Source organism: Carettochelys insculpta, chromosome 33, assembly GCF_033958435.1.
Source record: "Carettochelys insculpta isolate YL-2023 chromosome 33, ASM3395843v1, whole genome shotgun sequence".
Lineage (NCBI taxonomy): Eukaryota > Metazoa > Chordata > Testudines > Carettochelyidae > Carettochelys > Carettochelys insculpta.
In genome coordinates, this window is record NC_134169.1 from 1,407,445 (window position 1) to 1,427,646 (window position 20,202).

The following is a 20,202-nucleotide window of genomic DNA, read 5'->3' on the forward strand; positions in this document are numbered from 1 at the left end:
CATAGAAACTGTCCAGTTTGGCCAATGTAAATTGCAGTGTGGTATTGCTGGTGCACGATGGCATGTATTATATTAGGAGAGGTGCAGGTAAAGGAGCCCCTGTTGGTCTGGTTGCTGTTAGGTCCTGTGAGGATATTCATGGTGTAGATATGTGAGGAGAAGTGGCAGCAAGGTTTGTTGCAGGGCTTGGTTCCAGGCTTAGAGTTACTGTGTTGTGATCTTTAGTTGGTGGTGAGGATTTGTTTCAGGTTGGCAGGCTGTCTGTCGGCGAGGACAGGCCTGCCTCTCAAGGGCTGTGAGAGTGAAGGATCATTGTCCAGGATGGTTTGCAGATCACTGATGATGTGTTGGAGAGGTCTTAGGTAGTGGCTGTTTGTGATGGCCAGTGGTGTTCTCTTGTTTTCCTTGTGAGACCTGTCTTGTAGCAGGTGGCTTCTGGGTATCCATCTGGCTCTGTCAATCTGTTTCCTCAGTTCCTTCGGTGTGTATTGTAGTTTGAGGATGTGGGAGCATAAGCACCTGGTGGCCGGGCCTCACTCGCAAGGCAGAATGACCATACACTCCATCATGGAACGCTATCATACAACAGCGGGAAGGTCTGAAGTCAGGCCAGGAGAAAGAAATCAGAAAGTTGACAAGTAGTTGGAGAGTCCCCAAAGAGAACATCTTGGTTGTACAACATCAGAGGGTCCCAGGGGAGGTTCAGAAAAAGACCAAGGATAGAGGAAATCTTGTAACGTGTTCTGAGAGGCCGGGAGGATAGAAAGCCCAAATTAGGTCAGAAACGCTTTAATTGGCCAGGTATCGAACCCCCAAGTAAGAAACAGTATAAAAGGTGATTTAGCAGGAATAAGGGTGTGGTCTCCTGGACACAAGACGGAGGCTAGCAACTTCCAGTCCAGACAGTAGACCCCGGCCTGATCACCCAGACGTCACCACCACAAAAGTTCCCAACCAAGCCGTATCTCTGACTTGAAGGGCCACTGTAACGTAGTTGTTGGTGAGATGTGGGAGCATTGTATGTTATTGGTAAGTCACATGTAATTATATACAGCTATATGTAACCTCGTGTTTAACCTATGCCAAATAAATAACTATATATAGATATATAACAAGTGTTAAGTAATTGTAGTTACGAATAAATGAATCAATCACTATCAGTAAATACCACTAGCTGGTCTAGCTGGGGCTGTATAGAGAATTATTGGGACTTAGAACAGCCACAGGGCATTGTGGTGTTCACAATCGGAGTGTTATTGTTCCTGGTACTCATAATACTGTGGAAACCTAGGTTTTAAAGTAGATACGCTGAATCACATATTGCTGCTACACTACATAAGGCTGCTATCAGGGTGGGGTGGTCGGTCCCGGGCCACCTGACTCCCCCCGCTGTATCACACCCCACGCACACCCACGGGACCTGGAGTAGGTCGGCACATCGTCAGAGGAAAGCTTAGTAAAGGTCTTGTAGATGTTTGTCTTTGATGGAGCAGAGCAAATACGGTTGTACCTTCGTGCCTGGCTGTCTACAATGGATCATGTAGTCTCCTCTGGATGGAATCTGGAGTTGTGTAGATAAGCAAAGAGGTCTGTGGGTTTTCAATGTAGGGTGGTATTTAAGTGACCATCCCTTATCTGCACAGCAGATAGTGTGCAGGAAGTGGATCTCTTTTGTGGACTGGTCCAGACTAAGGTTGATGGTGGGGTGGAAACTGTTGAAATCCTGATGGAACTCTTCAAGAGCCACCTTCCCAATCAATGAAGCAGTTGCAGATCTCCTTGTTCTTTCAGCGAGCTTTCTGTGCGATTAATCTTAGTGCCTGTATATGCTGTATGGTTCTTTTATCTTTCCCAAATCCCACTTGCTTGCCTGTTCGATGTTCTTTTATTTTTATCTCAATCTCTCCATCAGTATCATCAGCAGTAAATTGCCTAGATGACTTGTTAGGGCAATCCTTCTGTGCACTTCCTTTCTTGTGTATTGTCAGAAGTGCAGTTGTTGTCCATTCCTTCGTGGAATTTCCTCCCTTCAATGCAATCTCACATAGTCAGTGTATTTCCTGGGGGGACTGATGTCTCTTTGCATGTTTTCCCTCTGTTCATTTGCTCAGTACGATGAAGCAGCCTTTTGCTACTGGATGGCTCAGCTCAGGCATTGCTCTGTCAAGATTTGGTCCTCCCAACATTTGTGTCCCTCCAGGTCACTGGGGCAGCACCTCTTGCTGGCGGAAGCAACAAATGTCCAGCTTCTGGCTCTACCTTTTTCTGAATAACTTGGCATTTCCCCCTTTCTAGGCTACAGTCCTTTAATTCACTGTCACTCCCACAGTGACCCAGGCAGCCCTCTTGTTCCCTGCCACAAGCCACATCTATGCCACACCCTCAGTGGCTGTTGGAGGAATCCCTCCTTCTGGTTGTTGCTCAGCATGGACTCCACATCCAGCACTTCTCGGCTTTCCCTTCTCAGCTTTCCCTTCTCCTTCCCTGGACTGCTTCCTACAACTCCCCTTCATTTGGCTGTGCTGGCTATGAACTCTCAGCCCTGCAAGGGGCTGCCCTTTACCTGCAGCCTCTGTCTTACCAGCTTCCATCCCTGATTTATAACCCCATCTGCTCCTACTGACAATCTCTGCTCCCAGCCTCTTCCTGCAGGTGCAGCCTGGGCAGTGATTCAGCCTTGCTGACCACCTTAATCCTTGCAAGCCTGTGTTGGGAGGATTGGCTCGGTGCATTCTGAGCACTGAAAGTTATCGTGGTCTCTTCATGTGGTTTTTTGCTCTCTGCGCTTGTTCTTGATCTAGGTTCTTCTTTGTGGTCTATCTGAGCAGCAGGGGACATGCCAGGCAGCTGTTCCAGGTAAGAAACCCCTCTTCCTCTACACTCTGGCCTCTCTGGGAGCCCCAGGGTTTACTCATAAATGAGTCTTTTGGGGCAGGAGTCACTCCATGGACTGCTCATTCTTTCATTCTCAAGGCAAGTTCCTGACCCTGGCTGTGGGTCTGGGGTTAACCTGGCTCGTTCATGTCTTGCTTTGGAGGCTCTGGGCCAATGCATGGTGCTCTGCAGCTGGGATCTGTCAGGGACTTTTCTCTGCTGTGTTGGTCCTTTCTTCAGCTACCATTTGTGTGATTGACGGGAACAGAAACCTGAGCCTTGCAGGATGGGAACTGATCTCAACTGAGGGACAGATTTCCTCAGTGCTGGCACATTTGCAGAGGAAAATTTTAAGAGTTGAAGTCCATTTCAGACATCCAGGGCAAACCCCGAATGTTCCCCATCTCCTGGGATGGGGAAAGGCTGGCCAGGCTGTGTCCAGGGCCCAAGTTCTTCTCAGTCAGATGTAGTAAGTAGCCAAGCGAGAGGAGGGATGGAGATGGCCAAAGCCCCTTCCCAACAGGCTGGCCAGCCTCACCACTTGTGCATGCTGGAATCTCCTCCCATCAGGGCTCTAGATTGCTCCCTGCCAGCAAAATAGACGGTGGCAGGGCCATCCTTACCAAAATGCTGACTGCACAGCTGCATAGGGCACCTCAGCATTTCCCATTTCATTCCATTCATTGCAATGGCAGATGGGCACCTGAGACCCCAGCCTCAGCCCTGTGTTCCTTCTGTGCTGTGTGGGCCATGCTGCCAGGGAGCAGAGAGGCCCTGGAGATGCCAGAACTGCCCTGACAGGAAATATTTCCTAATGTCCAACCTCCTTTGCTGCAATTAAAGGGGAATTCAATTTAAGTAAAATTAAAGGGGAGGATTTTATGATTTGTAGCTGTATTCTCAATTCGATAGATTGATTGATTGATGTTTGGAATCTATCTAACTGTCTATTTATTGGTCATTACTCTGCCCAGATTAGGGATTGGAGAACTCACTGCTCAAAGAATTAAATTTAAGCTTGAGAGAGAAATAAAATTGTGAAATGTGCAGACCTGAGCACAGAGATGTTCTGCATGTGAATTATGATACAGACCCACAAGTGTGAACTTTGGGTCCTTTCCCTTCCAGTCACTGCATTAATGTCCTCCAAACACCCCAGGGGAGTGGGGCTTTCTCTACCCTGGGCGCCTTCCAGTGCAGACTAAGTGCCTGTCTGGTGTGCGCTTTGGTGCCACACTCCCGACTGCACCATACAGGAGCCCTGTGATCTGCAGGGGCGTCAGATGAGATGATCTGTGCAAAGAGCCTGTGGCACAGAGCAGCCTCTGGTGTTCCCCTGTGCAGCCGGCTAGAGCCCCAGAATGTCCCTGAGAGAGTGGGGGTGACACAGGGGTGGCAGCTCAGCCATGCAAAGGGGCTGCCAGGGGCAGGACATGAGCCCTGCTGGCCAGGGGCAGGTGTGGGAGTGACATCACAAGGGCCTTTTACAGCACCTCAGCCGATTGGTTAAAAGAAGTTTGAAGGTGATGACCTCACAGAGAGTCCCTGACACCAGCCATGTGGGACAGGCTGCAGGGCTGGGGCCATCTCAGACACCCCCGGGGCTTCCCCACAGGGAGTCTCCTTCCTCCGCTCTGCCCATGAGGCTGGAGAGGAACCAGGGTGAGGAAAATGAGCATGAGAAGGAGCCTCTTTGTCCCGTTCTCCTTCCCTCTTGACTAACTGCGCTGGACGACGGACGTTCACCTGGGGCAGTTCAGAGCCTGACCCAGCTGATGCTGGGCAAATTGAAGTCAAGGAAAACACTCGGTTAAGGTGCTGCCCTCCCCAGTGGAACTGAAGAGTGAATGAATCAGGGTCCTCCTTTCTCGTCCCATCGCCCATTGTTGTGAAGCACAACAGTCTGTGAGCCACTAACTCCCCTTTCTCTGGAGAGTCACTAACAGGCAATTTCCCACAGAAAACTCTCTTCAAATGTGTGTTCAGTCTGTATGAAAAGGAAACGTGTTCTACTGACTGCACCGGCTCTGCGCTGAGATCAATGGTGTCAGCATTCATTTGTTGGGCAGAAATTGCCGTAGGTGTGTGAGGTGTTCGGGAGATGTAGCAGCACCAGTGAGAGGCTTGGCCAAGATTCACTCCAACAGTCTGTTTTCTTTGCATCTCACCTCCTGCAGCCCAGATAACAAAGACTGGAGTCCGGCCCTTGTGAGCACTTTGCCACACACGTTTGACTTTTGCCCAGCTGACAGGCACATTTGACTCTTTCTACTCTGTGATAGGCTGTATGAAGTGTTTTAGATGTTGCCTGGCTAGCTCAGTTGGCAGAGCATGAGACTCTTAATCTCAGGGTCATGGGTTCAAGCCCCATGCTGGGTGCTTCCTTTCTTGCACTAATGTTCTCAGCCTAACAAACAGTTTTCACTGTTGTCCCGGCCTGTGTCAGGAAATGTGTGTTCTTCTCCTTGGCTCTAGTACAAACAAACACACTACAAGGAGGAGTTGTGTAGACATTCTGCAGCCCTCTACTTGGAAGTAGTGGGGTCTGCCATGGCAGGAATCAGCTTTTAAAGCTGCAAGGACCTGGAAACCCTCAATCAGGAAGCTGAGACCATGCAGGCAGCAGCCATACCATAAGGTGCTCCTCCAGAGACCAGATGTCAGCCAGCCCCCTGAGTGCCCCCAGGGCTCCCCCACCAGGCCATCCCATGGCTCTCAGGCCTCCAGCCATTGGAACAGGAAGTGGGGCCCTTCCTGCACTGACTCTGAGCTCTGTGACCTCTGGAGTGAGGAGGACGTGCTCCACGTAATGGGAAGCAAACAATGGAATGCAGAAGTGTTCACCCAGCTGGCCAAGGGCCTGACCACCTGGGGTCAACCTTTCCCGCCCACCTCACCATATCAGGAGTAAGGTCAAGGAGTTGCAGCAGGGTTATGCCCGGGTGCAGGACTCGGCCATCTGGTCTGGGGGTTGTCCCCAACACTTGCCCTTATTACCGGGAGCTCAAAGCCATCCTAGGCCCCAGGGACACCTACTCTCTCCTGGTCTTCCTTGACACCATGGCCGAGGAGCCCCAGCAGGACGTGAAGCCTGAGTCAGGACCAGAGCCCAGCTCCAAACCCCCAGGGCCAGAGCAAGGACCATCCAGCCCAGCACCCAAGTGACCCAGCAAGGAGGTTGAGCTTTTGCTGGACGTCCCATCCCACAGCTCCAGCCGGACATCTGCCCAATGGTCAATCCCAGACCATGGCGATGGACTGTCAGGCACGTACCCCACAGGGCACACACTCCCAGGGCATGACCCTAGCATGCTAGGGCCCAAGCACACCGCAGCCCATGGATAAGGCTACGGCCACCAGCACCCTCACCCTCGGAAAGTCCCATGTGCCCCCTGTCTCCCCGCATGTAAATAGTTAGTGTATATAGTTATCCCCCCATTGTACATAGTTAGTTCTGATGGTGTTTGTTATGTTCCATGCTCAGAGGCGAGAATTTAGGATGTTTAATGAGGAATCATTTTCATTTTTCACAACCCCCGCATGTGCTATGTGTGGGGGGCAGTGAGCGGGTGGTGGGGGTAATGTGTGGGTGTTGGGGGCAGTGAGTGAGTGGTGGTGGGGGTGGTATGCTGGTGGTGGTGGGAGTGTGCAGGGGAGGCCTGGATGGTGCTCACTTGATCCCCCAATCAAAGTACTCCCATAGGGCCTCCCAGACATGGACCCATTCTTTGGGGGCGTGAAGGCTACGGGCAGCAGCCCAGCTCACCTGTCCTCCTTTGGGCACCCGGAGGTGCAGCTGCTGGTACTGACACATCCATGGAATGGCTCTAATGCCACAGAGCACCTCAGCACAGCCTAAGAACAAGGGAGGACAATGACTACATGTGGCCAGATGGCTCCCATAAAGAGCCTCCCCCGGCCTGGCTTCTCCCCTTCACCAAACCCACCCCCAAAGCAGCAGGCATGCTGAGGCCAGCATCACACGGTGGTACAAAATTGGACAATCCCCAAGTGGGGCCTCTTAACTGTGGGGCTCCTTTTAGCTGTGGGACAGGAGCTGTGGCCCAAAGACGCATTCCCCAGCTGCTGAGAAGCACAGAAGAACTCAAGTCTTGTCCAGGGTGGCACAGTCGAATGGAGACCTGCCTCAGGGCCTCTAGCTGGTGCTGTGGAAGAATCTATTGCAGTCGGGGCAGAGAAACATTCATTCCCCTCTGGCAAGTATCTGCTCTTTTCCCAGCTGTGCACTGCCCAGCCCAGGAGCTGGGAGGGACCAGAGCCCCTGATTCAGCCTTGGGAACAGGACTTTCCTTCGAGACAGCTGCCCATGTCACTGGGTGCAGCTCAGCCAGGGGTGCCCCCACCTTGCCACGCTGTCTGGCTAGGGCACTGAACCCCTGCACCCTGGCGACAGGGTACTGAGGTGAGTGTAGCACTGTTGGTCTGACACTGGAGGTGGGCTGGGTCCTGTCAGGCAAATTAAATCATCCCACCCCCACCCCCCACACATGTGGCAGCCAGAGCTCAGGTCGGCCTCACAGAGTTGGCCTGTGCTTGGAGTCTGCCCAGCACAGGCGCTGGGAGGCAGCAGGCTCAGCCGTGCTAGAAGTAGCATCACACAAGAGGACTGGAACTCAACAAAGCTCAGCAGGATGGTGCCTATAAAGGCTCAGCGAGGATGGGATTCAAGCCCTGCAGAGCACAATGGATTAGCCATCCATCCCCTTCACCACTCGGCCACCTCACCCAACGTGCCTGGAACTTTTCCATATGTCCCAACTTCAGCCCTGCCAGGAAGTCTGGCCGGGGACACAGGATGGGCAGGTTTGGCCCAACAGGGCTACGCTCACTCCTGTCCCCTGCAGTGCTGCTTCCTGGGGCGAGCAGGGCCCTGTGGTGCCCTGGCCTGGGAGCAGCACAGCCCGGCCATGACCATTCTCTACTCTGGGGCTGGGCCCTGCCCCAGCTCTGTGCATGTGTCCCTGCTGGGTGGGTACAGACCAGGGCCATGGGCAGGGTCTGCAGCCTTTGTGTCTCCTCCTGACATGCTCTGCTGCTTTCCAGCTGCTCTGTTAGCACAGCAGCTCCAGCTGGATTGGCCCCTTCTCTGCCAGGCCTGTCTGTGAGGTAGGGAGCTGATGGGAGGCAGGTTCAGGAGCAGGCTGTGGCTGGGAGGGAACACGTGGGATAGGGCAGGGGCACTTGCCTGGCACAGCTTCGGTTGGAGGAGGGGCAAAGATAGCTCTGTGGTTCCCAGCCAGTGAAATCAGTGAGGGAAAACCCTTCAAGTACATGCCAGGAGAGAGCTTCTGTGCAACAGCAGCAATGCATCTGCTGGGCTCCCCTACTGGACAACAGGGTCTGGTTTAACTTCTTCTGTCACATGGGTGTTGGGCTTATTAGAGAGAGAGGCTACAGGAGAAACAGATGAGCCCTCAGGGGCAAAAGAGAAAGCAAGAGAAGCAGAGGAATGCAGGCTCCTGCCTGGTTTTGAAACAGGGACCTTTTGCGGGTGAGGTAAATGTGATAACCACTACACTACAGAAGATGTACTGGGTTTTGGGTGCTACCTTGCCCTCTGGTAAATTGCATCCTGAAGCCACGGCTTGCCCTGCCACATGCGGATGGGGGACCTTATGGAAATTGAGGGGAGTCCTTTACCGGCTCAGCTGCTAGAGGAGAGGGAAGCAGCTGCACTCACAACTGGGACTTTCAATATCAGCTCTTCCAGAATTGAGGTCCCAAGTGGTTATGCAAATGAGACATGCAATATTTAAGTCTGCACCTCATTTGTATTTCTCATTGGCCACATTTCCATGCCACTTCCAAAAGGGCTGGGCAGTGGAGCCACAGCCTTCCTTTGTAGATGCTCAACAGGACTTTTTGAAAGAGCTGCGGCTTTTTTGAAAAAAGAGCTCTCTGGTGCAGACATAGCTGTGGGGAAAAAAGTAGAAAAGCAGAGCCAGGCTCCAGCCAAAACATTTGCAACAGCTGATAACAAAGAAATGTGTGTGTGCAAAACAGAACACGAGAATTCTTTTAACAACTACAGAACATACAAATGTTTAAACTCCAGTTTTCTTCTCTCTCTTCACACTTGCTTCAAAAAAAGTAATTCTCAGCACACTGAAATGTCTATCAAAAGGCTCCCCTAAGAACCATGGCTTCACTTTTGAAAGGGAAATGCTGATGAGGCTCTGCCATTCCACACAGAGGAGCCAGGAGCACTGAGCTTTTAGCAGCCCTCCCCACATAAAGGGGATCATCAATGTGTATTTTGCCAGGTCATAGCTAACTTGCCCAGTGCCACATCCTGTCCACAAACAGGGGACCCCATGAAGGCACCACTGGGAGTTGAACCCAGGATCCTCTGCTTACAAGGCAGGTGCTTTAACCAGCTAAGCCATGGTGCCTGCATCTAGGCAAGCTCTCCTGTCTGCCTGCACCTGACTCCCACCAGCCCCACCTGGACCTGCTTCGCTCTGCTGGAGTTTCAATCCTGTCAGGCAGAGGAGCTGGGGAAGTTTAACTCACAAGGGGGGGGTGACTCTTTGCACAGGTCTGTGCTCAAGAATTAGGTGGTGTCACTCAGGGGTATAAGAAACTGTCCCCCACCTCCGGAAGAAAACAGACCTACTCCTGTGCTCAGACTGCCATGGCAACCACAGGGCCTTCATGGTCCACATTGGTTGGGGAAGGTCCTTGGCCAGTGAAGACCCAGAGGACAGGTGTCCTGTGACTGCTGTACTGGGGAGACTGTGGTCAGCGCTGGAAGCTCCCTAGAAATGGGGAACTGGCGACATCTGAAAGACTAGGTAATCATAGCCCATGACCCAGGTTAATCTTTGTTTTAAACAGAAATGTTTAAGGCCAAGGAGGCCGGGGTCCAGCAGCTTTCGAACCCAAATGGGCTGTTTCTTTGCAGGGGCAAATGTAGGAAATGGAAGGGGACACTGGAGAAGCTTCGCTCCTGGCTTGACACTGCCTTGGAAAAGAAGGAAAAAAGACCCCACTTCTGTTGGAGAATGTGGGCATTTATCCCAAAGCCTCTCGCATGCTTAGTGAGCGCTCTACCAATTCAGCAAATTCCCGTGTCTGAGCATAATTTCTGACTCACCGATCTTATTCCAGAGGCCAAAACATCCCTGTGGCCGCCCATGACTGCGGCTAAGGGTCGCAAAGGCTGTGTTTGCACAGCAGTGTTGTTCCTGAATAAGCGGTTCCAGAAGAGGTATTCCAGAGTTGTTGATTCCGATGTAGCGCAGCTGCACACAACGTGGAGTTTGAAATACTGCTCTGCTATTTTGACATTCAGCATCTACAAAAAATGGAGCCAGTTTTGAAGCTCCTGTTTCAAAATAGCTATTTGAACTAGCTCCAATCATTATCCCAGGAGATGCCCAGCCAAGACTCTGCTCTCTCTCTCTCTCTTGCTCTGTCTCCTTTGAGCTCCTGGCCTTAGGCAGGAAAAGTCTCTTCTTGTCCTCAGTTCTAGAGGGGAAAAATTGGGATCTCTGTCACCCTCAGAGAGCAGAAGAGGATTTTCTTCTCTTCAGTTCGATCCCCACATGCCCCGAGAGGGCAGAAAACAACCCTTCGCCAGCTCACTGTCCTCCTCAGCACTCTGTCGTGTTTTGTCTTTCCACATCAGCTCCATTTGTGACCTGGACCTATATATGATCTTCACATAGCCAGGAAAGGAGGAGATCTGAATTTGAGCTATTCACTTACACAAGGACAAGGGTTCGAGCACTCTGCCACTTGAGCGAACTCCTCTGCCTGGGAGCCCCAAAACAATTTGGGAGGCCAGGCTGGCAAAACCCACGATGGCAGCATCTGGGTTCCCAAGCCGCACAAGCCTCTGGAGGAGCAAGGCATTGATTGCATGGACGACCTGCAGGGGAAGGACATGAGAGAGCACTGGTGAGGGGTGTGCGGGGTGTGCCTGGCCCTCACCCCCGGGCTTCTGACTGCTGCTACGCTGCCTGTCAGTGCTTCAAAGTCAGCAGCTTTGAAGTTCCCAAGGTGGCCATTACGATTATGAAGTGCTACATATGCATCACAGCACCTCATTAGCCTCCTCTGACATGCCTGCTTAGCACGCCCCATTGGAAGGAGGGGGCTTGTATGGAAGCACCCAGAGAGGAGTTACTGACACTGAACGCAAACCCAGCAATACCTGTTGGATGACATGGTATACGTCACTAGGTTCTCCCCTTCTTCTTTGTAATCACTGCTGAGGCTCCAGGCAGATGGGAGAAAGCTGCCCTTCATGCACAAATCATCTGCCTCCCTTAGCAGCGGTAGCTCTGTGGGTGGGAGAAGCCAGGTCTGTGGGAGGCAGCTGTAGGGTGCACCTGGAGAGAGAAAGTAACAGAGAGAAAGCCGTGCTAGTCTGTATACTATCCCAACAAAAAAGCAGTGAAGTAGAACTTTAAAGATTAACAAAATAATTTATCAGGTGAGCTTTCATGGGACAGACCCACTTCTTGAGACCACAGCCAGACTGGAACAGACTCAATATTTCAGGTATAGGGAACCAAAAACAGCAGTTAAAGTTGACAACTTCAAACTCTCTCAGACAAAGAGTTAAGGGGCACAAAACAGACATCAAACCATTCCTGATTCACAAACCAGTTAGTGTACATTTTAATGGAGTGGGCCATTCTGTTAATGACTTAAGAGTTTGCATCTTGAAGAAAAATTTTCAGTTTGCTTTGGAAAACGAGACTGCTGAACTCTCTTTCGTATTCAAATTCGACACATTAACATGTGGTTTGAACTGGGATGCAAATTTTCTGAGATACTATAGGGGCTCTTTTGTATCTTTGGCTTCATGTAACTCTTGACTCACACGCCCCCATTACTCTCTGATTTGCTGACCTAGATAATAATTTTTTTCTGATTTGTCAACCTTGATGTCTATTTTTGGTTCTTCGTGCCTTAAATATCAAGTGTGTTCTGCTATGGCTCTGGTCTGAAGAAGTGGGTCTGTCCCACAAAAGCTCACCTAATAAATTATTTTGTTCGTCTTTAAAGTGCTACTTTACTGCTTTTTTGTTCAAGAGAGAGAAAGTTTAATTAAACTCCATTTGTAAAACCACTCTGGACATGGGGAGGAAAAGGAGCTGGGGAAGCCGGGTTTGTCCTGCAGGGGCCTGAAGATCAATGACTCAAATGAGAGTGTCTGTCACTTGCATACAGAGGAACGGCAAAGCCCAGGGCAGGAAGAGGAGAGTGCTTGTGCTGCCAGCGGAAGAGAGCTCACTCCATCCGTCTCCTCAGGCTGAAGGCAGGTGGTAACAAGAGTCTCTTGGGTACCCACAGCTTTGAGTCTCTTCCTTTCCCAGAGTGGCCTATTTTCATGATCTGCCTCTTCTCAAGCAACCCCTTTCTCCTTCTCCACAGCCCAACTTCTGTCTGATACCCACAGGATGTGGCCACACGAGCCTCTCTTTTGCAGGGGCTATGGGAGTGTGCCACTTCAGAAGATGCTGTGGTGTGGAGGGGTATGTGTGTGTGTGTGAGTGGCTCACAGAGGGTGTGGGGCTCCTGTTGAGGGTAACCTGGTGACCAGGTAACACCTTTGAACTGCAGACAAAGGGGGAGGTGCAGCCCAAGGATTTTAAATTGAAACTGGGAGTTGGGAAGCAGTTAAGTCTGGGCTGGAAGGGAGAGAGACAAAGGAGGGAGCAAGGGCCCAGCTCTGGGGGCCCTCAGGGCCTCCCTTCCCTAGTATGGATTGGACTGGCTGTCTCTGCCTGCTGTACTGACTCTTCTGTAAGACGCTGTGTCCTGTCAGCTAATAAATGTGCTCTTCTCCTGCTGAGTAAGAGTCACTCCTGCCTGCAGAGCTTCAGGAAGCCTAAACCCCATCACAGATTTGAATGAGGTCATGATATGAACATGCAACAACTCATTTGCATAAATGGAACCTCCTGCCCTTCAGGGAGCACCCCTGGCACAGAACTGCTCAAGCCACCCTGTCTGGTTTTGAAAGCTCACATTACTCTTTACCTTGAGACTGACAGGACAGAAAGAGGGCTTCACCCCAGGTGGGATTTGAACCCACAATCCTTGGTTTAGAAGGCCAATGCCTTATCCATTAGGCCACTGGAGTACACAAGTAAGGAGAAGTAATGAGGGATAAAATTCTCTCAAAAATGTACCTTTCTTACCTTGGAAGACAAAAAATTTGCTCTTTCTTTGTGTTAGTTCTTTCTTTGCTGTGAATCTGAGAAACGTCCAGGGACTAACTCTGCAGTAGCAACAAAGGAGTGACCCACACCCAGCTAGATGTTAAGTTACCATCCCTGGCCATTCACCAGGAAGGGACATGTAGGAGACAGGTTCACAATTGCCATGAAAGGCAGCTGCTCAATGGGCTGGACGCCCTGAGGTGCCTGGCTCTGAGACACACTGAGGATCTTCCTGGCACCCAGAGGAGCGTGTAAAGTAAGGGACATTGACAGGATCATTTCTCCTCTCTTCCTGTACCTACACTGAAGGCAGCAACAATGTTGGAAAGACAAAGAACCCTTTGACGTGGCCTAATTGGAAAAGCATCCCAGGAAGCACAAACTGCTGGAAGTTATGCGGAAGGGAAACCTTCCAATCTGGCTCAGCGTGAGCACTTTTAGGAATTAGACTGGAATTTCTCTTTTCTTTCTCTTGTCACAGTTCTGGACTCCTGAACCAATATCACCTCGAAACAAACGCAACTGATATTTTTGTGGGGAATAAATCTCAGCTACTGGAGTTTTGATTGACATTTGGGGAGCCCGTGTGAGGAAACATGCAGGGAACTGGGCTTTTTCACCTCGTGAGATCCCTTCCACTTCTAGTACTCTATGAAAGAGACTGGAGGATAGTCACCCCTTTGATTTACTGAGGGACTCATGAAGGAGCTCAGTCTGATAAGAGGGTCTACAGCTGTGTAATGTAAGTCTTTTGTCAGAATGAGTCGGGAGCAACCAGGGTCTGTTTCAACAATGAGGGGTCCCTTTTCATCCATCTCACATAGAACCAGCTGGAGTCCCCACCCAGAAGCCTGGGAAATTTGCACAGCCCTGGGTGCCTCGCAGGGGCAATGCTTCCCCACTCACAAGCACAGAGTCTGAGTGTAGAAAATGAGCTTTTAATGAAAGAGGCAGAAAAGTCATATGGCATAAGCTTGGGAAAATACCACACCCAGAGTTCACAACCAAGCCTCAAGTAAGTATCCCAGCTCAAGCAGATGGAGCAGTGCCCTTTGCCTCTCAGGCTCAGCCGTCCTATACTGGAAAGAGCCAATCCACACACCCAAACTTTCTCCCTACCCACTTCAAATGCCCCACTTGCAAGTCTTCCCAGTCCCTGCACTCCCTGACACATCACTTTCAACTTGTCTACACTCGCCCCTTCATAAAACGAAACAGTAAGAAGGGACATTTGAATAATAGGCGGTTCTTTCGACAGCGCCCCCCTCCCCCCACAGATGGTACAAGATTCGAAAGTGGCACTTTTCAATCGCCTTGTGCTCCATTATGCTTATGAGGCACTGCACGTTGATGGCAGCACCTCATTATCATCTTCCGACCTCACTCATTACCATGCCCTTTCCGAAAGGAACAGGCTAGTGTAGACATGGCCCTTGCTGCATTCCCTCTCTGAACTGGAGGTAACGCAACCTTTGTGCTGGACCGGCGTTCCGCTTCCCCTGCCAGCTGCCCACCCGCCGCTCACACCTGCTGGCTGCTTCTCACACCAGATGTCCCTCTCCTGTCTTGTGGGTTTTGCAATAGACAGAACCCTGTGTTTGAAGCACTCCAGGGCTTCAGCTACCAGCTCATAGGGGATTTCAGTTCACAGTGGTATTCAGCTCTGCATCGAGGTGCAGCATCTCGGTATTCACCAGGATGAATTCTAGCAGAATAGTTATTGACCCATTTTTAGGTCCACCTTCTAACAGCAGGGGGAAGAAAGAGTCAAACCAGTTTTACCGCTGTATAGCCCAAAGGCTTCCAGCAAGCTGAATCAACCACTATTCCAACCCTTTTTCACTTCATAATGTTTCCATGAAGGGATCCCTCTGTAATCCATATCTGACACAGCAGTCATGAGTGCCCTGTAGCCCACAACAACTTCAAGCACTGATGAGATTCCACAATTCTTACATTGGGTAAAGTCATAAAATGTGACTTTCCAACAACAAGCTATTTACAAGAGATGAAAACGCTTTGCTTCACTTGCTCCCATCAGGCTTTGTTTTCAAGGCATTACATGGGCCCACCTTTACATTTTCATGCCAATGATCTCTGAAGAACACATTCCCCAAATCCTTCAGCACTATGAAGCTCCTGTTGGCACATTCTTTACAGTAAGAAGAAAATCTCTGAGAAGCAGGAGATTAGCTGGTGTCTCCCTGCAGAGAGTTCATGAGCAGGTCGGGGGACCATACATGCAATTCACCTGGCTGTGTCCCTTTGCACTGACAGCCGTGTGACAAAAAAGCAAAAAGGGGCTACTTGCTAGTGCAGGGAATGGGGCAGAAGGAGAACGCAGCGCTGCTGAAGGCTGGGAGGAATGTGTCTCCCAGAGGTCATCTGCATCAGAATGCGAAGGGCGGCAGGTGTGATACTGAGGCTGGGAGGAATGTGTCTCCCAGTGATCATTTGCATGAGAATGCAAAGGTGTGCATGTGTGATACCTTTCAGGCAAAGCCTAATGGGTAGCAAGTCAGCCATGAGATTTGGTCTATTGTAAACATGTAGTTGTAAAATCACAATTTAAGCTGACACTTAATGCGGGAGTTGTGAGATCTCACCAATGCTCTGGGTTGCTGTGGGGGACAGGGCAGTCGCCTTAGCTGTGTAAGACATTGATTACACAGGGCTCCCTGGTTTAAAGTGTTGTGAGAAAGAAGGGGAGGGGCACTGGTTGAACCAGCTTGCTGAGTGCCATGGCCCTGCCTGTGCCTTGGCCATATAGCTCTTAGCCTGGCTTGTCTAACCCTCCCCACCTGTTGAAAGGTAGAGCTGGATACTGGGGTGTTTGTGAAACCCTAAATGAGCCATACCAGGAGCTAAAATGACAGAGCAGAAATCACAGGGTTCTGTCTTGGAGTGATCCAAAGCAGTTGGGTTGGGAATGACGATGGCGGGAAGCCGGTAGGAGCAGCGGCAGATGATGGCGACCGGCGGGTGGCCAGTAGGAGGAATGGATGATGGTGACTGGTGGGCGGCCGGTAGGAGCAGTGGCAGACGACAGCTGGTGGCAGAAAGGGGAGGCTGCAGACAAGTGGACAGCTCGTACTGCCCTGGTGATGTATATGCGGGCTTTGGGTTTGGGACTGCACCGCAGAAGGTACACCCTGTAACTGTGTGTGGGGTAAAGGGCCAAGAGCCCCAGCAAGAGACTGGGTTCTACCGCATATGGGGGTGGTATCTGGGTGAAGGGGGTTTGTCTCTTCTTTGCTTAGATATACTGCATCTGTCGCTGTAACCTTGGGGTAGGTAATGGTCATTAAACGAGCCATTTCTATCTCAGACTCTGTGCTTGCGAGCGGGGGAGAGAACCGCCTTACAGGCACCCAGCACAATTGTCCCAGGCCACTGGGTGGGGGCTCGAGCAGGTTGGTTGTATCCTTGACAGAAAAACCCCACAAGAGTTGAACCCGGCCCTTCTGGCAGGCATCTGGCATTAATAGAAGGGTTACATAAGTGGGGGCTCGTCCGGTATCTCTTTTGCTGGGTGGTACCCCTCGCAAGCACCCATATATATGTAACATTGTAAGAAGCAGTTCTGTTGTTGCAGGCTAAGTTAGGGTTGATACCATGGCTGGCCGTATGCTAGAAGACTGGTGTGAGGAGTTGAGTATTGATCCTAGAAATTGTCTATTAGTTTTAGGGATACCTGAGGATATGGAAGATGGCCCCATTGAGGCCCTTCTAACAAAAGCCATTGATTCTCTAATGAGGTGTCGCATACGGGGGCGTAGACCTCAAGGAGACGACAAAGCATTTGCGGTGCTATGTGAATTGCCAGTAGCTGTGGACTCTTTACAGATCCCAAGTGAGATAAAGATTCCCACTGGCACCTTGAAAGTTGTGATCGCCAAGGCCTTTGCAACAGGCCCTGCCTCACACGCAGTATTTGAGGAGAAGATGACAGCCTTCTTGGCACAGGAAGGAAAGACTATGGCAGACATGTCGAGTCTACTGGGTGCTGAACCATTGGCCCCTGGCCCTTCTATGGATGTATGGGCCAAAGCTTTGGGACAAGCATTGGAGAAGGTCCTGCGACCTCATCATGAGTCTAGTTCATACTGTAAGTTACGCTTATTTTCTGGTGGTGCGGTCCCAATACCAGGGGAAGAAGCGTTTGAACCCTGGTTAGAACATACCACTGAAATGCTCCAAGAGTGGGCAGTACCTGAAGCCAAGAAGAGAAGGCGACTGATAGAGAGTCTCCGGGGTCCCGCGCTGCATGTCATTCGCACGGTGAAGCTGGGTAATCTGGAGGCTAGTGCAAATGACTGCTTAGAAGCTCTCAGTCATGCTTTTGGGAGGATTGAAGATTCGGAGGAAGTTTATTGCAAGTTCCTGAGTACCAGACAACAGAGGGGCAAAAAGTTGTCAACCTATGTTCAGAGGCTGGAGAAACTACTGCAGAGAGTTGTTTTGCATGGAGCCGTCACAGCGGAGCAAATGGATCGAACTCAAGTGTCCCAAATTGTGAGGGGAGCGCAATGCCAGCACCCAATCCTATTCTACCTTCGGTTAAGGGAACGACTGGTGGCCCCACCCAGCTATTGGCGATTGATTAGAGAGATCCGAGAAGAGGAAGAAAGGCAGGCTACTAGTGAGTGTTGGGGCCCTTAACCGTCCAAACATGGCAGTACAGCCCTCTCGCAACCCTCCATAACATTGATGGTGAACAGTGGCGAGGAGCTCGCCCAGAAGGTGCAAGACCTGATGGTGCAGGTGGACGAACTGAGGGGCGCTGTAGGTCCAGCCCGCTCACCAGAGAGTGGTGAACAGCTAGCAGCAGTGGTCCATAAGACTGGGCTCAGGACCACTACTTCTACAGGTCGGCCAAGTATAGGATCATTCTTCTGCTACACTAGTGAAGAGGAGACAGTAAGGTGTGTTCTGGGGCACTCAGAAATCCCAAAGTCAGAGTGTCAGGCTTTAAAGGAGTAACAGCCCTCCAGACCACCCTCTGGCAAGCAAGTAATGAAGCCTCGGTCTCTGATGAGACAGCTCCCTGCAGCCCTATTGACAGTCCCAGAGCAGCTGACTGGCTGTCTGGCCCTACTTTAGCCAGCACAGGAATAAAAAGCTGTGTAAACAACCAGGGAGAACTTACAAATGTTACAGCTTCTTACCAAGGCCATTGATGACCTCTGTCCCTACACAACTTGCAGGGGAAAGAAGAACCAGGCAGCAGTTCTCTGTCTGTGCTGGAGTTCACAGAAGCAATGAATGATGGTTTCCCTCCCCTGCGGCTCAGCAGGTACAGTTACAGTCCCCTCTATCTGGCACCCGATTCTCACTCTGATAATCTCTTGGTTGATCTGGAGCTGCTGAACTTGTTGAGGGTATTTCATGTCCTCCAGAAGTTACTTTCTTCCCCATTCCCAGAGTCTGGGCTGGGCTGAATGGGTGGTGAACCAGCCAGAGGGGAATTTTAACCCAAACTTGGCTCTTCTGAGCATCTCTAGCACAATGGTTCTCAACTTGTTCACTACTGTAGGCTGCATATGAAACCACAGTGTGTAATGTGGGCTGTGTCCAATACTACCTGTGTGTTTGTGAGGATGTCACAAGTGGGTGCTGACTGAGCTGCAAACAGGTCACAGATTGTGAACCACTGCTGTGGTGTGGAGCTACTGGAGCTGTTGTGGAGCCAGCCAGAGGAGGCAAGTGTCCTTTTGCACACAAAGAGGGCAGAGCAGGGACAAGGGAACTCAGCTTTTCAATCTTCTAAGCTGAGTGTGACGCTCCTCAGGGACACCCAGGATTGTGAGGGACCTGCTCCCACCAGCCTGTGGTACCGTACAAGCAAGGCACGAACAAACTTCCACACACTTTATTTCCAAAAGTAAGACCTCTTGACAAAGCTGCTACACTATTTTGTAGCTCTCTGTAAGGCCCCTGCTAATCTTCTAACTTCTTCTTCATGTTTCCTGTGTTTCCAGACTGCCAGCAGCCTGGATTCACAGTTCTAGAAATTACAAGCAGTCTTACACCTAAAGCACCACATTCCCTCCCCTCTTGAGAAGCCTCTTCATTTTAAAATAAAACTGATTCTAACTACAGCAACAAATATGGAATAAGCCACTATACTGTTGGCAGAAATACGACATCGAAAACACTAGAAATACGACATAACATGGTCTCTAGTCTAGCCAGGTGGTCGTTTGGATCTGGCAGACCTTCTCTCAAATCCAGTTCCTGATGCAATATCTTGTTGTGTTGGCAACTACGGTGAAGTCATCCAATGGGGTTGGGTGTTGGCATCATCTCCTTTTGGTGCACAGGCAGGTTTCCAAAGGACCCCGCAGACTTTGAAATCCCCCTATTCCTATCAGCAGAGTAGCTGGCCATTAGCATGACTATTCTGAGGTTTTGGCCAAATGTGGCCAAAGCCCATTTGTCCTTATTGATCCTCATCACATTTCTTTTGACCCCACCGTGCAATTTATCCAAGTCACTCAGGACCTTATGCCTACCCTCCAGCAGATCAACCTCTTCCCCTCGTTTAGGGTCATCTGCAAATTTGCTAAGGGTGTAGTATTCCCCCTCATCCAGCTTTTCAATAAAGATGTTTAACCTTGCAAGACAGAGAATTGATCATGAGGACATCATATTTGAAACCCATCTCCAAACAGAGATGTCAGTTCCAACTGTTGGGGTCTGGCCATCAATGCAGCTTTCTATCCATCTTGCAGTTCATAAAGAGATGGCAGTGGTGGGATTTGAACCCACGCCTCCAATGAGACTGGAACCTAAATCCAGCGCCTTAGACCACTCGGCCACACTACCTAGAAAAGGCAGCTCCCGCGAGCATCAACCTCTCTTGACATTTCCTGAGTTTCAGAACAGTTTACACCAAGAGTACATAGGAAGTTTTAAAAAGCCTCATATGTCATACCTAGTGAAAATGTCAGCATGTTTTCAATAAAAGGGGGCTGTGACACAGTATTCCAAAAAGATGGCTTTTAGCACATCCTAACCTTCCGCTGCCGTCTCTCTCGGCTGCTTTTTATCCCAGATCACACTGACACACAGAGGAAGGTGATAGGGATTATTGGTCATGATACTCTTAAAGCTGGAGTCACAGTTC

The 20,202-nt window shown here is 50.5% G+C and overlaps 4 non-coding genes across 4 annotated transcripts; 1 reads left to right on the top strand and 3 right to left on the bottom strand.

Moving 5' to 3' along the window:
- The first annotated feature begins 5,180 nt into the window (after window positions 1–5,180).
- On the top strand, window positions 5,181–5,253 carry TRNAK-CUU (transfer RNA lysine (anticodon CUU)). Its single transcript has one exon. It is a non-coding gene; the product is annotated as a tRNA-Lys (tRNA).
- Window positions 5,254–9,213: 3,960 nt separating this feature from the next.
- On the bottom strand, window positions 9,214–9,287 carry TRNAT-UGU (transfer RNA threonine (anticodon UGU)). The gene has a single exon. It is a non-coding gene; the product is annotated as a tRNA-Thr (tRNA).
- A 3,634-nt stretch (window positions 9,288–12,921) lies between these two features.
- On the bottom strand, window positions 12,922–12,994 carry TRNAR-UCU (transfer RNA arginine (anticodon UCU)). The gene has a single exon. It is a non-coding gene; the product is annotated as a tRNA-Arg (tRNA).
- Window positions 12,995–19,819: 6,825 nt separating this feature from the next.
- On the bottom strand, window positions 19,820–19,901 carry TRNAL-UAG (transfer RNA leucine (anticodon UAG)). Its single transcript has one exon. It is a non-coding gene; the product is annotated as a tRNA-Leu (tRNA).
- Window positions 19,902–20,202: the final 301 nt, after the last annotated feature.